The sequence below is a fragment of the Falco rusticolus genome, chromosome 11 (assembly GCF_015220075.1).
Source record: "Falco rusticolus isolate bFalRus1 chromosome 11, bFalRus1.pri, whole genome shotgun sequence".
NCBI classification, from domain to species: Eukaryota; Metazoa; Chordata; class Aves; order Falconiformes; family Falconidae; genus Falco; species Falco rusticolus.
Genome location: NC_051197.1, coordinates 29,243,989 through 29,268,676, shown reverse-complemented (window position 1 = coordinate 29,268,676; position 24,688 = coordinate 29,243,989). Strand labels below are relative to the sequence as shown.

The 24,688-nt window shown below is 42.0% G+C and overlaps 1 protein-coding gene across 7 annotated transcripts in view; it reads left to right on the top strand.

Annotated features, from left to right (window-relative positions):
• The first annotated feature begins 2,197 nt into the window (after window positions 1-2,197).
• Window positions 2,198-24,688, top strand: part of RALGPS2 (Ral GEF with PH domain and SH3 binding motif 2) — a 134,239-nt gene continuing 111,748 nt past the window's right edge. For 2 of the 7 annotated variants that reach the window (XM_037403573.1, XM_037403567.1), the window contains exons 1-2: window positions 2,743-3,033; window positions 9,847-9,942. The gene's annotated coding sequence lies outside the window, so the exon portion shown is untranslated. Of the gene's footprint in view, window positions 2,486-2,742; window positions 3,034-3,297; window positions 3,322-9,846; window positions 9,943-24,688 lie in introns of those variants that run through there. The other 5 variants (XM_037403569.1, XM_037403570.1, XM_037403568.1 and 2 more) reach the window with 5 other exon arrangements.

Genomic DNA, 24,688 nt, shown 5'->3' with positions numbered 1-24,688 from the left:
ACTCATTCTTTTAAAACACTTTGATATGAAATGATGGCAAGACAGCCAACGTTTTCTGGTTTTCTCCATTTCATATCTCGATGTGTTGTGTGCATGACTGTTCACATACTGAGGAGAGACTTCTACTGAACTCCTGCCTAGGATGCCTGCGCATTTCTTAAACTATTAGCATTGGTTTAGACCCCCTCTACAATATGTAACCAGATTTTTCCTCCAGTATGTAGTGTGTTGTACTGATGGCTATTTATTAATATTGAATGTCACTATATTGTCCTCCTACATAGTTGGGTCACTCTGAGTATCATCACAGTCTGCCCAAAATTGTGAGTAGTTTTGCGTCCTCCACAAATGTCGTATCCTTCCCCACAGCCATTTTTCTAGACTATTTTCAAGGGTATTTAAAACAAAACCTTAAAAACACCTTACTCTCTCAGCTTGTTACCATGATTATGAATGACTATACGTTCTCCTGTTTCATTTCTCTTAGTTTTCGGTCCATGACATTGCTTCTTCCTCACAACCCACTACATAATTTTTCTGGAAGCATTTAATGAGAGAACTGTAAAATGTCTTTCATAATTTGTCACCTAACCCCTAGATCCAACACTTAACTAATGCCAAGAAGCTTGTTTTTATGAAATAGCTTGTCTCCTGCTTTAGTGAAGAATAGCTTACAAAAACTTTACATTTACACCTCCTTCTGAGGTGTCTTTACTTCCTTTCTCCCCCCCCCTCCTTCTTCCTATAATATTTTCTTATTTCTGTATTAAAAGTTGTGGTTCCAAACCTAGTGAAACATTCTTTCCATTCACTGACCCACCTGCTGAAAACCTTGCAGAAGGGTGGCATTTGGCAATTTTATTTTCCTTTCATTTATCCGGGTTCAGAATGAGTTTGACCCTATGCCAGATTACTGTGGTAAAAAACAAAACAAAACAAAAACAAGAGGAAAAAATGTGCTCTTTCTAGGTGGAAAGCTTTCTTAAAACTGGAAAAACAGCACTGTACCTCAGAATAATGCCTTTCTGCTTTACAGTCAAACTTGGTGCCTACATTTTCTCAGATCCTTCCTGCCTTATTTCCCTGTCACGGTTTTAAAAGCCAGTATTGTCTTTCCAGCCTGCCGTACTCGTTTAATCTAGGTCTGTCCAATATGCTCTGGAGCCTGGTACCTGTATTCTCACCAGTTTACAACTCTATTAAAAATCAGGCACCACATATAGCAGGTGGCTATATACTGGATGGCAGCAACGGGTTATCCAGCATACAAACAAATGACTGTCTCCCAAGGACGTGAAGGAAGCAGTTGCTATCTTAATTCCACAACAGGATGGAAACAAGTCAGTTCACAAGTTAACGAGATGAGGTATCGTTTGCAAAGCATACTGAGTATGTATACATGCTAGCTATTAATTATTGCAGTAACTCACTGGGGCTGGAGCCTCCCTGGCAGGGGGTGCAAGGGGCAAGCGGCCACGCAAGGCCTGTCACACCGCAAGGCCTGTCACACCACAGCAGCACCACCAGCTCTTGCGACTTGAGGGCAATTCTTGCACAAGCCAGTGGGTTTCTGGGAGCTCACGCTCCTGAAGTGATGCAAACAGCTTGAAGGCCTTGCTTTCTTCTTGCGAGCTAGTCATTTCCTAACGATTGTGGGAGCAAAGAAGAATCTAGAAAGTCCCTGCACAGCGCTCCTTCTGAATGAATGGATTTCTTTGCAATGTAATGTTTTGGTTTGGTTTTTTTAAATGATTTTTTCAGCCTGTTCCTTTCCTTGCCGCAATTGTCTTTCCTAAGGGAGCGACGCCTCCCGGGCCGCTGTCCCGTACCTCCGCATCCCGCTCCCTCCCCCCGGCGGCGGAGGGTGCGGGGCTGCCGGCGGCCCCGTGGAGAGAGCGGCAGGGCCCGGAGGCCCCGCGAGGGGCGGCGGAGAGGCTGGGGAGCGGCGTGCGGGGCCGCCGGGCAGCGGCGGCCTGAGGGGCGGGAAGGCGGGAAGGCGGGGCGCTCCTCAGAGCGAGGCCGCCCCCCCCCCCGCCCCCGTCGCTACGGCAACCCGCGCGGGCGTGGGGCGCGCGCCCCGGCGGCCGTTGAGGCGGGCGCTGCGCGGCGGCGGGTGAGGGGGCCAGGCGCGCGCCCCCGGGGCCCAGCGCACCGCGGAGGCGGCGCTTGCGCAGCCCGCGCGCCCGGCGCTGTCGCTCCGCCACACGGGAGGAGGCGGGCCCGGCGGGGCTCGGTGCGCATGCGCGGGTGGCGGCGGGCACCCCCGCCCCCCCGCGTGTGTGTGAGTGTGTGTGTGAGAGAAAGTGTGTGTGTGAGTGTGTGAGTGCGTGTGGCGGCGCCGCCGGCTCCCCCGCACCAGCGCGGCCCGGAGGCGGCGAGCAGCGCTGAGCCACCACGGGCGGCGGGGAGCCCGGCAGCCCCTTCAGCAGCCGGAGCGGCTTCCCCGTCCTCGCCCGGCCCCGCTCATCCATCCCCGCTCTCGCAGGTGAGCTGGGCTGTCGCGGGGAGGAGGAGAAGGAGGGAGCCGCACGGCCGGCGCCCGCCTCCGCGGGGAGCCGCGGCGAGGCTTATTGTCCGGCTCCTCGCAGGAGGAGGAGAGAAGGGAGGCTTAACCCCGGCTGGCACGGCGGGCCCGGAGCGGCTGCCGGCCGGGGATTGGAGGCGCGCCGTCCCCTCCCAGATCCGGGGAGGGTCCCGGCCCCCACCCGCCACCCCGCCGCGGGCCGGCTCCTCGCGGCGCCCCGCGCTCCGCCGCCCACCTGTCGCCCGCCTCCTCACACGGGCGCCGCGGGGGGCGGCGGGGAACGGGGCGCCGTGCGTCCCCCCCCCCCCGGCGCCGACCCCCAAGTCCCGGGGGCCCGGCAGCGCCCCCTCCCCCGCCGGTGCGTGCGCCTGTAAGGCGACGGCGCTGCCCGGGCCGCCCCCCGGCCTCGCTGCAAGATGGAGGGATGCGTGGCCGTGGAGCGAGCCCGCAGCGCGCCTCCGGTCATTTATTTCCCCCCGCCGCTACCTGCGTGAGGGGCCGGAGAGCAGGTTGTGGACCGGCTCGGGGCGGGGGGGACGGGACGCTGTCTGGAGAGGCCCCGCGGGAGCAGCCGCAGCCCGGGCGAGCGGGTGGTTGTGCGGGTGGGCAGAGCCGCGTTCCCCCGGGGGTCCCCGGGCCCTGCGCCGCGGCGGGGCCTGGCGGAGGCCGGGGCGGAGCGGGCTGGCGGCTGCGGCGGGGCGATACCGCGCTCCGGCCCGCGCTGGGTCCGGGCGCACGGGGGGGTGCGGACGGGGGGTCCCGCCGCACGACATGGCGTTTGCGGTCTGTAAAACGGGGTGAGTTCAGCGCGCCCAGAGCGTGTTGCCTTGCAGTAAACGGGGATCTGCTTTGGAGGGTGGGCGAACAGATGCTGTTTATTTGACATCAGGAATGTCTGGCGTATTTCTTTCCTGGCAGCAGATGCTGGAAAAACAATTCTGTAGAGATATTTTAAATCGAGATGAGTGGTGGTGATAGGTAGTAGTTTGAAGTAACTTGTCCCTGTGTGTTTAATAGCAGTTACCAACCTTGTAAAATTCTGTGGGTATGTTTATCTATGTGCGAGATCCCTATGCTGGCAAAAGGTGCCTTTGCACAGGTCTTATACTCCTCCCTTTCTGTTCCTATGCTAAACTAATGGGCTTGGCTATCAGAGGTAGCTAGAAGAGATGGAGGCAATTTGTTTTCAACTGGAATAGGTGAATAAGCAGGCGATCCATGTTTTGTAGGCCTCCAGTGTTGGAGTTTCTCTCAAAGCTGGAAAATGTCATAGGATGCACAGTGATGATTTTCTTACAGCTGCCTGCCTGCAGCTGACTTGATTTTAGTAGCATTGCGGTGATGTTTTGTTTCAAAGCAAAATGGGTTTAACTTTCTATTTACATAAAACTGTAGTTTGTGACCTTTTTTAGTATATAGCCCTACTGTGTTTTTTAGTGGTTGTGCACATCTTTGTTTAATGAACTTCAACTCACCAGTCTGTTTTTTTAAAATCTTCATTAGGTCTCAGCAGGCCATTAGAAATAACACATGGACCACAGGTTGGATACTGCTGATACTTTTATATTATCCTCATGATAATAGCTTAATTTGTGGCCCTTTTAAACAACATCAAATACAGAACAGCGAGGCGTAGAAAAATACGTTGTTTCCCAGAGCTTTCTCTTCACAACATCAATGCGTTTTTTCATGTCTTGCTGTCAGGTTTAGTATCTGTGATAATACAGCCAGAGGATTTCCATAGGCGCTTCTACATGAGCTGTACTGGCTTAGGCTCTGCTGCTGTAAATAAACATGATCCACATGGGTGCCAAAGCTGCTTGAGTGAATTGGTACCACAGTGTAACATAGTACAGAAGTTGGTAATTGCTTGTGTTCTTTACTAGCAGTGCCTCTGGTTACTCTGAAAAACATTTCACGTTTCTGGGATAAATAATGAAATTTCTTTCATGTTTCATGGTTTTGTTTGTTTGTTTGTTTTTAAGGGAAAACTATTACTGCTTTGCACAGCCTCTGCATCCCTGCATGTGGATTGTCTGCAGTTTTGCTCAGAAGTTTGCTAAAGCTAGGTCACTTGAATTGAAAGAGTGCCCTCTGGTGACATCTGTACTTAGCGTTTGGACTGATGTAAAGAAGCACTCCTGCCAGTCTGAAATTAAATATTCCTCCCAGCAAGGCTGGAGGTGTATTCTGCACTGAAATGTTCATGTGGCATGTCTGAGGTAGGGACGAGCAGTAACTTGCAAATACACGTGGAAAATTCACAGCAGCTGCTTGGAGTCTGTTACCCCACTGGTGAAATATTCTACCTTGTAATTTGTAGCCTTTGTGGATGAGTTGTGTTGGGGAGCAGGAGCAAATCCTGGCCTCAGCCAGCAAAAGGGCAGGACTGGATTTTGCTGAGAAATGTTTGATTCCTCAGTTTAATGGAGGGACACCCCCAACTCCCCGAACCTTTTCATGAGGCTGTCCTGTTTGCTGTCAGTTTGTGGGTTTGGTTTTTTTTCTGAAACCTGCCTTCGCAGAGGTTTTGGAGAGATTTTTTCCTTGCACACCTGTATCTTGCTAGTGACTGTGTAGACTGAAAATCCCAATGTTTAGATATTTTATTGTTCTTGATGGTGCGCAGCACCAGTGAAGAATGAAGATACAGGGCTAACTTTTTAACTTCAGTTTCTTGTGTAAACTTTGATTTTAAATTCTCTGTGGTTTGTAATAAATGTCTTTTAACATTTCAGAAAGCTAATAAAAGTCTTAGTGTGCTAATGTTCTGCTTGACAAGTCTTTGAATAATAAAAGATTTGAATTTATGAGGACACAGCTCGATGTTAAAACAGTTCCCCCCCAATTTTTTTTTCTTCATTGAGGTTAGGGATTAATCTTTTCCTTTGTATTTGCTTTGAGCTGAGTCATTTCAATTCCTCCTTTTATTCAATAAATAAAGCTGAGTTGAAAACTTCCTTTAGGGGTGGGGAGTGTAATTGGTTGCATTTTTGTCAAAGTATAAGACATCAAAGGCACGGTATATTTCTGAGTCAAGTGTTTTACAGCCCGTGTTAGAAAAGGTACTTAAAAATGCATTTTCAAAATAATGAGTAAACATTTATTTTCATAACCTTTACATTTAAATACCCGGAACTGCTGCAGTAGAAATCATCTTTTAAGTTTTGCATGTGTAATATTTATTGCATGAACAGAAGCTTTGTGGGCTTCATGTTTTGTCTATTTATGAACTAATCAACTTAAAAGACTGCTGAAGTGAGAGTCGTAATGTTACAGTTGAGTGTTTTAAGTAGATATTCTGTATGGTTAGTCCCCTAGAACACATGGATGTGTGACTGCAACTCTTTTTACTTTACAAAGATCCTTAAAGGCCTTATAGGACTCCAGGAAAAATGGCATTGGAGTCCTTCTCGTGGGCAAGGTGGTACCACCCAGTAGTCTGCTGAGCAGAAACACGACTTCAGAAATCAGAGCTTGAGCAAGGCAGATGTGGGGTGTCAGGTAGAGAGCTTGCTACCCTGCTGCTGCAGCAGCAGTCACTGGGCTAAGCTGGTGGCAGCAGCTTTGTGCAGTCTGGAGGAGCTGTATAAAGCAGAGAAGGTGGTGGTGGTGGCAGGGAAAGGAGAGAGTGGCCCAAAGTTGCAGAATGGGAGGATGTATTCAGCAGCAGGGTATGTTCTGAACGTAGGAGCTTCTTGCTGTGACTTTAAAAAGTCAGTATGGTGTTGATGATGGCTGAGGAAGGTGGAGACTCCTGTCTGTGTTTCAGTTCATAGAGCAGTTTATCTACAAAAACTGACCTGTTCACTGAATCTTATAGTATAGCAAAATAAAAAAACCTTGGAAATCTAGTGGACCAGTACTAAGTATTTTAAAATACAATGTTCCTGACATGCATAAAAGATTACTCTCTTGAGTTGACTGTTGTGAGGTGTGCTGCTCTCTAGTACGCCCACAGCTGGTCTTTTCAGAACTCCTTACAGGCTTCCAGGTGGGTTGTAGGCTGTCATGTGGCACAAATGGTGTCTTCCTTGAACTCAAGGAGATGCCTTGAGTATGGTCTCAGAATCCTTGCTGTCCCAGCTTTATTTTCAGTGTAACTTTTTCCATGGCTGTAACTTCAGCGTAGAGAAGTGATGACATCCATGCTTATTGTGTGCCTTTCTGTAAGTGAGGATAGGATTCCCTTTTCCTTCCCCAGTCTGTGTTCTCTTATAGTCCTGACTATGAGAACAACAGTGTGTAGGTAGAACTGCAGGGCAGTAATGCTGGGGAAAAAAGAAGCTGCATACCTTGCTGGTCCTGGCAGCTTTGCCCTCGTTTCCATAGGGCTGTACCAGTCAGGCTGCGTTTTGGCTCTTTGTGACTGTATCAAGCACATCAACAAGTCAAGGTTTCCTGCCCCAGAAAATCTCTGGCTGTGCTGCAGTGCCTGAAACAGAGAGGCTCAAGAGCTGCTTGGTCAGAATATCAAGAAACGCTCTTGTCAGCCCCTCTTATGCATCATTTTTGTGATTTAAAAACCTGCTTATTTCTCAGTGGTAAAGAGCAGCCTCCTTTGTTAAAGATTGAGCATGTAACATAGCAGTTGACTTGATGCCAAATTTGAGAGAGCAATGCATCTGTTGCTGTTTGGTGGTCAAATGGAAGCCCTCCCCTTTTTTCTCTTGGAGGCAGGTATTGCTTGCAGTCCGCTATGGTAGGATTCATCTTGGTGCAAACTCGTAAGTGTAGTAATTTATTCTGTTTCTCTGAGGTGTCGAACTTGTGACCTCTTCTCCATGCTTGTTTCAGAATTACGTTTATATGTATACATACGAATACATCTCATAGGCAGTATTAGATTGCAAGTGAACTGGGAGATGCATGTGCCTGCCCTGTTTTCTCTGGTCTGTCTGGGGAGACTGTAAGTCTTCCCCATATATTGTAAGTGTGACCACAACAGTTGATGTAGCTCAGTGCCTCATCAGCATGTAGTTGAGATTTGAACATGGATTAGAACAAGCTGGCTGAAGTTCAATCGAGATAAAATATACATGATGATGTGGATGTAATTATCAGCCTTCCTGATTGAAGGAGTGCATTTGCCATTAGGTAGACGTGTTAGTGCCCTCTGGTGACTCGAGTTTATTAGTTGTCATTCTTAGCAATGATATTGAAGCAGTAAAATCAGTTTTTTAAATCTTTGACTAGAAGATTGAGACCTCCTCACCTGACTAGAGCTGACTAGAATTTGGCTGGAAGTTGCCTGTGCCCTTCCTCCTCCCATTGGTTTTAGATCATCGCAGTAGCTCATAGTGCAAGGAATGAAATATCACTTGGGGAGAGACTGGGCCAGTTAAGGAAGAAAGAAAAGCAGAAATGTCAGAGAGGGAGACCAGTTGTTAAGCTTGCTATAGGATCCTTTGCCGAAAAGTGGTCGGCCCCATTTAGTAATTTGTTGGAGCTTGTGAATCTCCTCATTTACACTGCTTGTGCTGTATGTCCGTAGGCTGTCCAGGGGCTGAAGCACTCAGAGTGGCAGAGAAGAAATGTGTAATGGGTGTTGCAGAGAAGCTTGAGCTAATGCTAGTTTTCATGCTGTAACTCCATTTTAAAGCGATTTGGAGGCAAAATGGGATGCAGAAGGCTTTGCTTGCTTTGGAGCTGTCTACGTAGGACTCTGTGGCACTGATACTATGGGATATGTATGTGTTACCTCTTTTTCTCTTTAATGGTGCTGTGGTATTGGCAGCAATCAATTAAGTTTGAAGTGACCAAGGACTGGCTATCAACTCTCTGATCATTGTTGTAGTAATGTGGCATTAAAAGCTGTTTGATTTGTGCCTCCCTCATTATTCATTAAGGGACAACTTTGAGGCTATGGAATTTGCTTTCCTCATTGAGACAGGCTCAGATTGATCGAACTAGGGAAGAAGAATATTGATCTTTTTTTCAAGTCAGAGGTGTATTTCTTGGATAATGGTGGCTAGATAAAACTGGCGGAGATCCTGAAAAAGTGATCTTAATGCAGTTTGTAAATTGGATTGCTTTTATCACATGATTAAGGTGCCCAGGGTTTGGGATAATTGTCTAAACTATGGTATTACATTTTCATTTAGAGTGACTGGAGTTGGACCAGTAAGTGAATAAACAGGACTAGTACAGAGTTCTTTCTGCTGTGATACAACCTTTTCAGATTAATGTCTAGGCAGGCAAAAGCCTCCAATAAAAATCTGAAAGTCTGTTTACTGATTATTTTTTTTTTGTTTCTTTGTAAGCTTCGTGTCTGAATTTGTACCTGAATAGACCTGTAAGCACAGGTGGAGCTGTGACTTAGTTCCACGTCAAACTCAAATTTATAAACTCTTTAAAAGGTTGTGTTTCTAGTTCACTTGTTTTAGCACCAAGTTGTTTGTTTAATCTTCTAATTTCTCTTGTTACTGGGTTGATAACATTGGGGTCCTCCACAGCTGTGACTAAATTTGTTTGTAATTGAGTTAGGTTGTGACCCCACATGCAGTGAGGCGGCTTATTTATTGACTTTATTTTCCAGCCATACAAAATCTTGTGCTGATGTCATGTTAGAGAAAAGAATGAACAAAAGCAATTAGTGGTGGACATGACTGGCAAGTACAAAATCAAGAGTTCCCATAAACCAGCTGAAATCAATTAAGTGGATCAGTAGTCCTTTTGGTTATAGTTGAGCTTGTGGAGTGTTGATTTCTGGTACTAGTGTACGAGCTCAGTTCTACTCTGAATCCCTAGCTGGGTTTGCTAGCCTGGGAACTTGGGATAAAACTTCTTAGTTTCAGATTTCATGCAGAAATATTTGAGGCATTATAAGATCCTGGTGACATTTCTGGAAACTCCTTTGCGCAGAGCTAAACTTAAGTGTTTGCACCTTTTAGCATAGGCTGGTGGAGTGAGTTGGGAATGATGGTGGTGCTACTGGAAAGCTGGTAATACAGCTGTTTCTCTGATCAAGCAAAAGCTAATCCAGAAGCCTGTAAAGTATTTTGGGGATTTCAAAATCATCTGCAATCACCTTACTTGTGTGAAGTGTTAGAATGCTGGTAGCATCGCATAGTTTCTTAGGTGTACATTTCACATTAAGCACACATAAATTGTTTGAAGTGCTAAATCAATAAAAGAAAAAATGGCCCCAAGAATTGGGCTATGAGCTCCCCCATTAAAGCGTCACTGTGTTGTCCTGTCACTAATTAGTAACTCTAATATAATGAGGTGTATTGATAATGCATATGGTTAAGCAGATGACTTATCATCATTGTATTTCCTCTCCTGCTCTGTCACACAACTGACTTTCTCTGTGGTTAAAGGGCGCCTGAACTGTGCTGCCGTTGCTAGCAAGTCCAGACCACTCTGCCAACAGCCTTGTCTTTGATTACCAGCCAGTTTTCCCATGTGCTTTATTGGTAAGTATACCTGAATAGGGGCAGCTATCTCATTTATTTTTAGAATAACAGTCAAGTGCTTTTAGACTGACTAATCTGTTTGGGTGTTAGTTGTCAGACTTGTCTGGTAAGTACCTTTAAATAATTTTGGTATTGATCAAACTTTTCTATGTAACCTTGAGGGTTATAAATACCAACAGGGATTTTGGAAAGGAATAATGTATACAAAGAGTAGAATCTCTTGAGTTCAGTCCTTCCATGCAGCTGAGGTGATCTTCAGGTATCTTCTGGAGCTCAGAGTGCAAAATTACTGAAGGCTTAGCAAGATTTCTTCTTTGCGCCACGCTACTACTGTGCTTCTGAGGACAGTGTGGTGAGCAGTGAGCAGCCTGAAACTTGAGATGTTTGTTCAGGCAGATAAAACCTGGCCCTTGCAGGTCTGCCTTAAGATAGGATGAGGATGAACAATCATTACCTAGGTATAAGGCTTTATTATTACTTTTTAATATGTCGTACGTGGATGGTGTCAGGTGTGCCGTTTCTAATGCAACTGGTTTCCATTTTATTTATATAATAATAGGAAGTGTACCTCTGTAGTAGAAATGGTTTTGCTGCTCCCTCTTTGAAAGTTGCTTGGCTAGCCACCCTTTGCTGATTGATTGCCCTATTGATGATACGTAATTTCTTCTAGTCCTTGTTTGTGGTGTTCTGTTTTTTTCGTCCCAGTCTGGGCCTATTTTGAGTTTATTTTGAACAGATTTTGTCAGATAACTCTTTGATAATAGATTTTGATGTTCTTAGTGATACACCTTGCTAAAAGTGCTTTTCTCCTTACTAGTGGATGGTAACTTTCTTTCTGATGCAGCCTAGTTTATGGCATTTCCAGTCATGGTAATAATTTTTAATGGTGCTTTAAACAAGTATTTTGTTGTGCTGGACAAGGTCTTCATAACAAATGTACCAAAGGCAGTAGTACCAAATCTAATTGCAGTATGAAACTGTGATTCTTTGGTGGTTGGGGTTCTTTTTGGTTTTGTTTTTTTAACACATGTGTATAGATCTAACTATGCTGGCAGAAAGTTACTTCATTTGTGGAAGTTGTTCAGCAATACTGGCAGTAACTATTAAAGTGTTCAAAGTGTCCACCCAGAATACTTCTCTCTCCAAACTTTTAGAAAGTTGTTAACCAAATTGTAGTCAGGAGATCAAACAAAAAGGCAAGCTTGATAACTGTTTTCACTTGAGGTGGGTGCCAGATGTAGGTTGTTTTATAAAGCTGAGGGCATGTTAAAGTGATACTAAGGAAGTAGAAAAACAGCTTTTGAGGTACAGTATTTCTTTACCTTTGAAGAACAGCATTTCTATTCATAAGCAGATAGTGTGCTTCAAGACCTGCTTTCAGATAGCACTTCCTCAATGTCTGCATGTAATGGCTTGCCCTTGCGCTTAATCAACTTGCTGACTTTTTTTTTTTAATATGGGTAGGGTCTGTGTGACGACAGAACTCAAACTGTATTTCATGCTTTGACTTGTGTTTAATACTTCTGAAAAGTTAATCTTGACTCTTCTGCAGCTTAGTTGTGGAGAGGCTTCTTCGTTAGGACTTAGTTCATATTTCAGATAAGGTAATTAACTTCTCTTAAAAGAAGTATTCATACAAATCTGTGTATAAGCTAGCATTCAGGTATTTTGGTTTGTTAGAGACGTCTAAAAATTCCAGCAATCAGAACTCCTTTAGTTTCTTCTCCTTTTGGTAACAAATGCTGTGTGATTAGGAGAGGGAATAGAAGTATCCATGTATTTATTGTTACATGATCCCAAATTATTTTTTATATGTACAGTGGAAAGTTTTAAAAATATTTAAGGTGATGTTATGCCAGGGCATCCAGAGTAGCTTACTAAAAATTTGTTGGTGTTTTTTTTGTCCTGTGAAATGGTGTGCCTTTCCTGTTCTATTTGATGAATTTATAGTTGAAAACTGAAACGCCTGTGGGTGTGGAAGCAGGGTTGTGCACTTACAGCACATGCTTGTTCTAAGTCCAAAGAGAGTATGTGCCAAATGGGTATGACTTCTTAAACAAATCTAGACTTGAGAGTATCAAAGGTATATGTGCTAATGATTTGGGGCTGACACAGCTTTGCTGAGAAGTAATTCTTGATCTGAATTTCATATCTTACTTAAAAGATAATGAAGACATTAATTGAAAGGGTATTGCTGAGGCCAAAAAGCTTTTTATAAAGGATAGCTTAGGAAAAGGTGAAATCTGTTGTGCATATCGATGTAGTAATGTAACTCAGAGGTGTGTTGTATTTGTGTTATGCTAAGTTAGATAGACACAGAAATCCAGTTAGCCTGTGTTAAGTGATACTGCTAAAAAGGGAAGCTTGTTTGATAAATAATGCAAGTAGCTAGTGTGAAAGATGTTTTGCTAAGCTGTTGCACCTACAAAACTTTAAATCCCTCATTTATTTGTAAACAAAGGTATATTCTAGAAAAGTTGAGAGCTTTAATTACGTCAGCTGTACCTATTCTTTTAGGAAAAGCTAGCTCTTATTTTCATCACAGAAAAAAAATTTCCATGGTTTTACATTCTTTTTCTTCCCCTCTTTCTATGAAGTGATAGTCTTAAGTGGAAAGCAGAATTGGGCAGTAATGGAGTTAAAGGACAGGGACAGAAGTGACATCTCTTCAGGGAGCAGGAAAAAAGGCTTCCCTTGCTGTCTTGGGATGTGCTGGAGTTTCTGTGTTGCTTTTAGGTGTCAGATTGCTGTGTAGACTGGTACTGAATGTCATAGATATCTTCTTGATTTTACTTGTCAGAGTGAGGTAGGGAAGATGAGGACAAGTGATGGGCTTTAGCAACTTAAGTTCTTGTTGCTGGTGTCATCTTTCCCTATTACATTCCAGGTCATTAATGGAATCTGATATCTTTTTTTTCCCTAGGGCAATATGGTGTGTTTCTATGATCTTGTCATTAGACTAGCCGATCAGCATTGCTTTGTGGCTTTTTCTGTGTTTATGATTCTCTGAGTGTTGGTAAAAGTGCTTTCTTACAAGAAGAAAACTGCAATTTTGGGGAATTCATATTTGGCATCACTTCTAATGCAGAGGAGGCCAATGGTTTTTTAATGTAACAATCCTCAAAGTCAAAAAACATATCTCAGAAGAGAAAAAGGGGTCTTGCCTAAGCTAGAGGTGCCATTTGTGAATTGTGTTCTTTTTGGGGGCTGGGGCTGGATAGAGCATGCAGTTGTGCCCCAGAGAGAATTGATGTTGTTTGCTTCACTCCTCTGTGAGGGAGCTGGCTTATGCAGCAGTCTCTGTTGTAGAACAGCGCTGCTGCCTGCTAGTTGATAGCTTTGTCAGATTTACGGTGTTTATTAGCCACATGCAACTCGGCTGGAAAATGCTATTCTGTTGTTTGTGAAAAAAACCCAACCAGATTCTTAGATTGGAAAGATCCTGTAAATCACTATATGAATATTGCTTTTAAATTGGTAGCTGTGTTTGCTGTTTTTGCTGAGGTTGTTTTTCTCTGTTGTCTTGGAGGCAGTGGAAGAAAAGTTTGTGTAGCTTGCTAAAATGCCTTAGCTTTTAAGTGATAAAGCTGTTTCAAAAGTATACCACCTGCCAAAACCTCGCTAACCCTGTTGTGGCATGACTTCAGTGGTATTTCAACAGTAAGGTACCAATACTGTATTTATGATGTGGTGGGCTCTCATTTATGTTTAAATAACATTCATGACCAAAATGAGCCTTCCAGCTTGGCAAGTTGGAACATGAAACTAACTAAAAAAAAAAATCAAAGTATTTTCAAAGTGCAGCTGAGGTACTGTTGCTTTCGGCCATTCATTTAGCAGGCAAGAGGCAACTCAGATCCTGGTAGTGTAGAATGAGGAAATGAATTACTAATTTGTGTGTTGTTTGTTTTTTTATTAAAAAAATAATTCACTGATATGAATAATCTTGGCTTTGTGACAACACTGAAAGACCTGAATTTATTTAGTTATAATATCTACTTTTTTTAACTGTAGAAAAATTCATCCCTGTATTCATCTCTTTAACCAAATTATTTGTAGTTCAGATTTTCCAAACCCTCATGGGCAGTAGCAGTTGAATCACTCATAGTGGAGACACCATGAAGTGCTGCGGTATCACCAAGTATCAAAACACAGTGAAAACTTGAGTCAAACACATATCAGGGTTAGGAGAAGTGGGCCTGGATAGGGCTTGTGTGTCCCTCCATGATACCCAGCTGATTTGCTGTTACTTGCTTATGGGTCTAGCTCACAGCATGAGAGGTCACAGCTTTTCTTTCTTGTTCCTGGGTTATGGCCTTCCCTCGTCAGTGGGTTTTATTTCTCGTTCTGGGGTCCATGGGCTTTCTCACCTCTGAACCTGTGTATGTATGTTTGGGAGTCTTGCTTTTCTCTAATGTTTTTTCAGGAAGGACAAAATGGACTGTGATCAACCTGTGGTGCTCCTTAATGTTTGAGGGGAGAGGCCACACGAATAACCTTTGTCTGGGCTATCTGAGTATCCATTGTAGTGCTGCTTTTCCTAGCTAGGAGAATATAGTCATGCCACAAGTTGATTACTTGAAGTGATGCATTTAAAAATAGCTTCCTGTGACTTTTTTGGAGATCATCTTTGTATTTATTATGAAGTAGAATGTTTTTGTTGGAGGCTTGAAGCCAACTTTTACCAGATCTTCCTAGAAGGAGATAAGGGGAGGTACCAACATGTTCAAACAGACCTCAAGATTTCTTGAATAATGTTTATCCACTGTTTTTGGAATCTAAAAAATAAATGTAAAAATTCACATAATCATGAGATGTGTGAGATGAGAAATGAAGTAGATTGTGTGGTTTGATTATGCTTGGTCAGTATATTTGGATATACCTCTTTCTGAACCTACACGCGTCTAGTTAGATCATTAATGCTTTTGTGTTTTCTTTAGAGAATCAGAACACTTTAGGGAGGACACCTGAGGGTCGTCTAGTCCATACTGTTGCTCAGGGCATGGCAAACAGTTTATTAGTAGAACTATTTGGAAATACTGCAATATAAAGTAATCTAATGTCTCTTGTATGTCATCAAATAATGTCTTCTGGAATTGCAAATTTATATGATTTCTGAACTGGGAATCAAATTCAGTCCTTGCCACAATAATTGCAGTGTTAAGGTAATTTGTCTTAAACTCAGAATAATAGGGCATTAAAAGTGCTTAAATGTTGCAGAATTTTCAGAAGTAGATGATTCTGCAGGACGAGGTTCTCCAGCTGGCCAGCCCACGGGCTCTGCTCTGCCTCTGCAGGGCAACGAAATGTCTGGCTGGCAGCTTGGGTTCCCTGTGCAGCTCTCCCAACTCAGTCTGTTTCCCTGCACAGTTTTCTCTTTGTGGGGCTCTTGTGGCGAATCAAACAAGGCTACTCACGGTTTGGTGGGCAGTGTCCATTTATATTTCTTATGTTGATGGATTTCCTTGTACAACAAGGACAGTTTAATGTCAGTAATGATGTAACGATGAAGCAGTATCAAATCCTTGTACAAGTTGTAACTTAGGCTACTGGTTCCAAATACTGAGAAACTGTTCCTCAGAACCTTTTGGTTCTCTGTGTTAGTCATGGCCTTTCCTAGTGGTTTTCTTCGTACTGAAGGTGGATCTTGCATGACGGCAAAAATGGTCATCTTGGCCAAGCTGTGTATTTATTTGGGTGGCTGAATTTATTTTTTTTTTTTCACTATAACTCGTAAGACACCAATACAGGGCTTGACAGAGTCTCAAAGAAGTGTTGTGCTTTCATTTAGATGAGGTGAAGAATTAGCTTTCATTGGTTTGTCCTGTATGGATAATCTCCGTTGCTTGAGAGTAAGCCAGTTTGGGCCAGAAGATTCCCTCTCTCTGCAGAAGGGGGGCAAAAGATTGTTGTGCAAAATTTAGGGTAGAACTCTTGCAAGGTTTCCTGCCAGAAGTTGCTAGAGAACAGAAAAGCTTACCTGGTAGGTGTGCTAGGATCCAAGGATCTTTGCTTTTGTTCTAATTGTGATTTTCCCAAGATCTGCACTACCCCTTTGTTATAGCACTGTGATGATTTTGGTGATCCTAGAAAGGAAAGCAAAGAATTTTCTAATCAGTGTGCTAAGAGCAGAGATTTCAGCTGTTAGTACTACTAACTGAAGTAGCAGTTTATAGTGGATTTTTTTGGAAGGTGCTAGTCTGTGTGCTTTTTAAAGATACTGTTAACATCACTGAATAGTCACACAATAGTGGTTTTTGCATTCCTAATTGTGATATCCTGCCGTGTCATGGTGTGGACTTCCTTGCATTATAGCATTCTGCATTTACTTTTTATCAGTTAAAAGATTAACACAAAGATGAATATAACTTTCTTTTTAGTTACATAAACTGTTAAACTGCATGATTTCCTTAAGAAGAAATAGTGTTATCTGCTGTAAAACAGATTTACATTCAAAACACCATTCTCCTCCAAATTCCTATCAAAACTATGTTGAGTACAGGTTCTCTCTCTGTCTTTGCTCTTGGACCCAAGTTTTCAGCTTGCATGTAATTTTTAATGCATGCATCCATTGATTTGGCAGAAGTGGACACAGCTGCATTTCATAAGCTGAGGGATATGTTTGAGTAACAACTATCCAGTCATCCTCCGAATATCTCAAATATCCAAGTAGAATTTGGATAGGATTTCACTTGTGAACTTACTGTGCTGAGTTCATAGTGCTGGAATAATCTTAAAAATCCTGTTTGACAGACTGTATCGAAGGCATACTGGAATCTTTGTATGTGGGGTGAATGAGCTGCACTTGACTCGCAAATACTGAAAAGACCAGCAAATGCTGCTGTTGTTTCAGCAGTTGCCACGCTCTTAAAGGCATATAAAAATTGCAGGATTCCCCATGCTTTCTGTGAGATCTGGAAGAAAACTCTTGCCCCTACTTGGAACATATTTAACTGTTCTCACTTGGCTTAAGTGTCTGCAGCCTTTCTATGTCTGTCAAACCAGGCAGGCCCATCAACGTTGTGTGTATGTGTTCATCTTGTGCCTTTACTTCTTTAATGCCAGTAAACTATGTCCAGGTTTGTGTTCTCTTTTCCTGGTTTGCTGATCATATTGCCACTAAATCCAGTGTAGAGCTAAAGGATATGTGCACCTCTTTAGCAGTTAATGATTTTTACGTTCCTCATTTGAAGCATGGCTCTCAAGCAGAATAGCTTAACTCTACCTCCTTAGAAAGTAATTTGAGAAATTACTTGATTTCCTTGGTTCCTGGTTAAACTTGTCATGTGTGCTGGAAAGAACTTTATCATTAACTTTGCCCCTGCAGTTTCTTTTTCCCTGTTTTGTAACAAGATTTTGAGGCTTGTCTTCACTACCATTAGAGGTATACAAATATTTTTGCTTAGTTGGTTCTCGTGCTTTGCCAGCTATGCTCTTCAAATTAATGCTTATGCTACACCTCAGTATCTTTTTGATGTCTTCTGGAAAATACTGTATTCTACATCAGTTATACAAGTTCTGCAAACTCTGTGGATATTTATTATGTCATTCCTTCTTTAGAGCAGATCCTTTCATCAATAATGTCGATAGATGGCTTAGAAATAGCTCCAGCAGGGCTCTCATTTATACTGTCCATTTACCCGAAGTTGCATTTAGTTTTTCTGCAGATTCAACTGTTGTTGTTAGTGCAGAGAAGTGGTAAGGTGGTATACCGGAATTTGAGGCCTCCAAATATATGCGTGTCTGCCTTGGGTATCTAAAGAGACAAGATTTCCCTGCAATCTACTGTCAATTTCTGTTTTGATAACAAGAAAAAAATGATACATGCTTCAAAATCCACTATCCTCCTTCATGAAAATGTTCACTCTAAATTATTTTGGTTGAAGCAAACATATGCTTGGTCTCCAATTTCAGGCATTTGGAGTAGGTTGTTGACATCTGGTTGGGCCAGCTGACAAATCCTCCATGGATTTATCTGGTCATTCTTGAACATTTAAAACAAGGTTCCAACATGCATTTGGTTTGTTGAAATCATGGATTTGTGTGAATGAATTTGGGTTTGCTCACTTTATCGTGATTTATTTATTAGGTAGATGCTTTGATGGTCAGCAGTTACTGACTGGTCTTGGGTTAAGAAAAATATTTAATATTACACTGTTGTTATTTGGGTCTTTACCTGCTGTCTCATTAGTTGCCTGATTTACTGACGTTCTTCCAAAGGGAGTTAGAAATGTGGGAAAGATGTGAATGCTTGGATGGATAACTGATTTATGTATTGTTTACTTGTAGAAGTTGGATACTCTGAGCTTGACATGCTTTCATAAAGGAATGCAGGGGATAGTGGCACAGTCAGAAAATCCAGCTGTCTGCCAAATGCCTATTGTAGTTGCACATAAGTCACTGTACCAAATATAGGCAATTTATAGGCTGTTAGTTTTGGATTTTTTTCGCTGTTTGCACCGTTGCTATAGAAATGGTACTAACTTCCACATCAATGCATGATGTTAAAAGAAGAATAATTATAGAGAACATAATTGAAATGTTGGCACCACAGGTTTTATTGATAAATACTGTACCCACCTCTCTGAAAGCTACATTTTAAACCAGACGAAGGTAGTGTGTCTTGTTCAAGAAAGATCCTCATTGTTTATTAATGGCTTTACAAAAAATATGGTAAAATAATCTCTCATGGTATTTTCTCCTTCCTGAAGGAGGAAGTCAGGCATTCGATGTCAGAGGAGTTCTGCTGCCTTTTCCCTAAAAGTAAATCTTTTTTGTCTTACTGCACAGAGAAAGTGTGCATTTGAGGCAGGTGTATGTACTGAGTCTTTAATTCTGTGGATTTGGAGGCTGTTACTCAGCAACAGTGAGTATGTTGTCATCTCTCACTTGTTAAAAATCCCTCCTAGGATGGTTTGGTCATCTTGTTTTGTATTTGGCTGTTCACAGTTTTGATTCTAGCACTTAATGCCTATAGAAGCTTATGCAATGACTTGCATGGATATTTGAGTTTTCTTCATATCCGCATGTGATATGTAGGTTTACACAGAATATCCAGTCTAGACCCTCAGTCTCAGTTTTCATGCCTGTTTTTTCCTATATGTGCTTTTGGCATCTGGGTTGCGGTGATTGTTGGTGACAGAGTTCCTGTAGCCTATTGACAGTAACAAGGCTCATGCTGTCAGTTGTCATCTGTTTCAGAACTTGCAAGTGTGCAGTTGCACATAAAATTCTATTTAAATATTTTTTCCAAATCTCTTTCTTGTGAAGTACTTTTTCTATTCTGAGAGAAGGTATGCCGTGCTCATGTGTCCATTTATAGATTGTTATCATGATTTTCTTCAAGTTTGTCCTTGGCTGGAATTCTTAGTGTTGCCTGATTTTAAAATAAAAAAATAACTGAAAAAACTTGAAACTAAGAGTAAAAAAGGCAGCGTCTAGAAACTTTTCATAGTGATTGTGTTGTGATACTTTTGCTGATGCTCAGTCTATAATAATTCTTCCCTGTCCGTCTGTCTCTTGCGTTATCCAGAAATGCAGCAAAACTGTGGATCCGAGTACCTCTGAAAAGATTATTTGGATCCTGCAGTTCGTGCTAGCAGCTTTCAGTGCTCAGCTATTGCATGCTCTTCAGAACGTTGCCCATGGGTGTATTCTGGCTTTGTTAGTTCCACTGGTATCATGCCTGCACATGTCACCCATAACAAAAATATTTTGCAAATTCAGCATCAGTTAATCAACATGATATTAATCATTTACTGCTCCTCTTGTTTGCAAACAGAACTGATAGAGACATGGCCATGTGGTGGGGGACTTGAAAAAGCCCATTTTGGAAAGGTTATAATCTTCTAGAACTGCCCAATTAATTAAAAGTATCTGGTTGTAATTTAAAGAATTTCTGTTTATTTTCTTTGCCCTCTTTTACTGCTTATTCATGGAGATAAATAGCACTAGGTCCTGTTTTTCAAAAATGTCTCTAGGTTATGTTTTCTCCTGTTTTGTGTGTTTGGAGTGAGTAGGTTCCTCCTCCGGTTCCTGACAGAGCAAGCCTGGATTTCTTGTTCAGCTATTTGAAGAAATGCTGCTCAAACAGGCTGAACTGTTGGTAGGCTTGAATTCTGGAGAAGGAGACAGAGGAGGGCAAGACCTTATTATACTTAATGTGCTTTCTTTACTAAAATAATTTGGTTCTCTAACGCTTACCCTTTTGGTGTATGGGAGGAAAAACAAACTGTGCATAGTAACTTCAAATGTTGTCTGTTCTAACAGCAATTGTAAAATAATAGCCAGATCCAAAGGAATAAAATGTTCTGCTGTACAGTGTTGTTTCCAAAGAACTACAAAACAGCATAGAAGCTTGTAGGCAATCTCTGAAGAAAGAAACTCTGGGAACCTGATAATTTGTAAGCAGTATGTGAACAGAAACAATTTTTAAGTTCTTGTGTGGTTGGTTACTTTGTGAACCTACATTTTGCCTTTTAATGCTCAAACTCTGGTGGAGAGACCTTTTGTTAGAAAAAACAGAACCTCTTACAACCCCAGGCTAAACTTAAATAGCATGTACACATGTTCACATTTTTGGCTTATTCCATTTGTTGCCTGCAATAATATTTTCTTTCAGCTTGATTCATGCCTGCTTGGTGTCAGGGCCAGGGTCTGCTACTGCTTGCAGCTGTGTACCAATGCTAGCGCTAAAAAAGTTCTTGTGTTACAGTATCCACTACTTAACTCTGGGCTATGAGTCAGTCCACTGAGCATAGCTGGCTTTGAATGGTTGAAGTGAGAACGGTAAGGATCTCCTTCCTATTTGTGTGTAACTCATTTAAAACCTTTCATTTGAGCTAAACTTCTTTGCTGTTGTTGCAAGTGGATGACAAACTGAGCTAATAGTTTAATTTTTTGTAATAGGATTTGGTAAACAAGTAGCTTGTGCCCTGGAGAAGGATATTCTCTTGGATTTTTGAGGGTTTTTATCTCATCTGAGGAAAACTAAGCTACGAGTTGTACCAGGCCTTGAGATTAAAAGGAGAGCACGGGTACTGGAGCACCACAAAGAAGGGTTCTTGGTAGCTGGAAACTGAGTAAGATATGAATGAGACAGAGCCTGACTATGCATTACCTCAACATTACCTCTCTTTCTTTTCTCTCCCTCAGCCCCAAGTCGGAGACTGAGGTGCGTAAAAGCAGAAATAAGATTATTTTATTGGTTCAGAATGCAAGCACACACATGATTGTGAAAGTGCTCAGTGGGTAATGCAATCTTAAAAAAAAGAATAATAATTTCACTTAATTGTTATCCAGGTAAAGCCTTTTCTAGGGTAAGAGGAGAGAATCTAAGGACCATATTTAAATGAAGCTTTTATAGATTTTTTTTATTATTTAAAACTTCACTGTCAAACCTAATAGTTTTGTTTTGTGTGTTCCATTTGTTACTGTTCTGTGGATTCTTACTTCATCTGTCTTTGAGCTTAAATAGCTGATACTACTGAGACTGTTGTGCAACAGATGCTTAGGGAAAGAGCGGATGTGTGACATAACTTTGAGTGGTTGAGTTCCATGAGTATAGAAGTGCTTTGAGTTTGCAGCAGGATTAATAAAACCAATGAAAAAAGGAGTCTGTGTACCGGGTTAGCTATACTGCTGATGCAGGTACTATATGACACAATTTCTTTCAGGAAGGAGTCCAGTATCAATTTAAGCAGCTATGTTTTTTTGCTTGAAATACTGTTTTCTGGAAACTGTTCAAGAACCCAATTGCTGTATTCTGCTTTTGAGCATAATTTTACATCGTATTCATACTTCTGGTTTGTTCTCCTGATATTTAAACATGGCAAGTGTTTCATGCAAATTTCAGTTTGTCGGCATAACCAAGCTGAGGTCTCCTGGTTTCCACTTTTGCAGTGGAGTCTTCAGAGAACCTGGAAGCCCTTCTCTGCATATATTTTGTTCAAAAATCTTTTGGAAGCCAGGTGACCAGAACTGCATAGAGTACAGCATTCCAGTCTCTTGAAATGTCTTGCAGGTAGTATTTGTTTGTAACTAATGCAAATATCTTGATCTCACGTGGCTACTTCATGCTTACAGTACTGGCAGTCACTTCCAACTGATGTGCTGAAATTCACGGCAGAAGTTTTACAGGGATCAACCCAAATAATCCTTTAATGACTGACTTTCATTTTTCATTCTTCTGTCCATCAGATAGTTTTATTTGTCCTGTGTTTTCCTGTATTTCCAAATGGTTTGTTTCTAATATTTGTACTGGTGTTGCATAGTTAATAACTGTTATTAAACTCTTGCTACTCTAATTCCTCGATCTCTGTTTTTGTCATGTCTCTACCCCATGCATGTCACCTTCTAGTGTCTCTTATCTCAGGCTTCACTAGTGGCAGCTTATCAAATGCTTTGCCAAGATTCATATGTCTGACTGGAGATTTCGTAGTATGTGAAATTTTAGATCTGGGATTTGATTATCTTCAGTGATAAATTTCCTGCAGGAGGATGGGGTTATATTAAGTTGCTTGAGCTTCTATTTATCTCTATTGTGGAAGTTTCTATTTTTATCAGCTTTTCTGTCTCTACATTACCTTTTAATATTATCATGCTTACTGAAAACTGAATTAAAGTATGTGTTAACGTGGCTTTAATTTTTATTTTTTTATTGCTGTGTACATACTATCTTTATTCTTACAGGGCAGTAACGTAGTTGGTTTGTTTCAGTAGGTCAAGTGTAAAAAGGAAGAATATAGTTTGGAAAGTGCAGTTTGGTTTGACTTGATGAAGTTTTCTTTTATAGTTGGATGAACATTCTTTGTCCTGTCACCTGTTCCTTGCTGACTTTCTGCTTAGTTGTGGGGCTTTTGTGTGTGTTGGTTTTTGTTTTGGTGTGGAGTGTGTGGTTTGTATTTCTTTTAATACTTTTTTTTTTTCTAGGTTTTTTTTGGTTTGGTATATTTTAGCAGTTATCTCTGCATTTGCCTTTTTAAGCTATAAGCTTTCTTACCGTCTTTAGATATGTTTCAAGCTGTTACGTATCTATACGTAGCTCCTACGGACTTCGAGAACTTCTAATGTGAAGTAAGTAATAAAGAACAGTAGTTTCTGGGGCCAAGAGGAGGAGGCCATGCATTTCTCTTTGTCAGGAGCATTAAAAGTCTGGCAGTCTGCTCTGACTACCTTCCCCCCCCACCCTGCCCCAGTACATGTCATGACCCGTGTTATCACAGTGCAGCCTTGTGCTGCTTCCCAGATCTTCCTGTTGCAGGAGGGACAACACACTGCCTGGCAAATGAGTGATTTGTCTTTAGTATTGAGTAGTATGTGCCTTTGCTAACACAGTCCTGGTGCACACAGAACTTCGAGGCATGTCGGGGTGCACCGAACTGCAGGGAAGAACTGTATTATCAGCCCTTGCTCTGATGGCAGGTGGCATGAATACTTGTATATGGTGGTAGTTGTAGTGCCTGCATGCCAGGGTACTTGGTCTTCCTTCCTTAACCTTCCTTGGTGCCTGCATGCCCCTGGGGCACCTTGAACCACTTCCAAAGAATTAACTTCAGTGAGCAGCAGCTTGTGTGCAGCTAGTAGGGTCATACAGTGCTGCTGTATGGCAGAACGTCCAGAACTTCCACCTGCCAACTTGATGCAGACCAGTGAGAAGCATCTGTGCTGGGGGTTGGGTCAGCAGGATTTCCTGTGCCCCTACTTGCTCAAGGGGCAGTATGTTACCTAAGTGAGTCTCACAACGTCAGCGTAGTGATCCTATGGGAAGTATAATCCATATTCTATTCTTCCAAAAACACAAAAAATCAGACTAAAAGGTATTTCATAACTGTATGTCTTATGAAGATTAAGGAAAAAGTACCTGGAAAATAGAGTAAAGTGGCAGCACCCTAACATTGCCATATTTTTAGTATTGTTCGGTTCATTTTGGCCATATTGTTGTGACTCTTTAGCAGAGACACTTTACTTCAAACTTGTGAGAGGGGGAGGTGCACAGGAACCCAGTACACAAAAGCACAACCATTTCTGGATGTTCTTCAAGTAAGGCAGGGATTATTGTGTGCAAAATGAGTAATTGTAATAGAGGCTTGCTCTTGTAGCCCTGTGTGGTAAGGAGCTATAGATTAATTGGCCTGTTTTGTATTTAAGAAGTTCTAGTCAAGGAACTGAAGTGGTTACACAAAGTACTTCCAGACGGAAGGATCCAATTTTGTGCATACTATGCAAATGTGATAGTTGCTTGAAGAACTTGAATTTGTGTTTTATTGAAGCTTCTACCTTGTGTTCATTGTTTGAAAGAAATCTTAATTTAGAAAGTGCCAAGCAGCGCTGGAAAAAGTACACTGCTAACTAAGAATCAAAGGGCTCAGATCCAGAATTAGCATTTGGTCAGTGGTTCCAAGATTTCACTGAAGTGTCTTGAGGTCCTGGTATGGAATTAGTTGATTCTAGCTGGTTGATTCATGGTGGAGTGAAGATTCAGTGAAAGCCAGTATGTTTCTGTTCCTCATTCAGAAAGAAATATCTTTTTCTGTACTGTTTGTCAAAATACTACTGAGAATTTGCACAAGATCAGGAACTCATGTTGATTGTGTCTGGCACTGGTGGTTTGTGGTTTTTTGGTGGTTTTTTTTTTTTCTACTGGTCTTTGGTCCCCAAAGTCTTTGGTAGTGACTCTGCATTTGTAGTTGATTATAATCCATGCAAGTCATTGCTGTTTTCTTCATGGGGATCTGTGACCAAATCA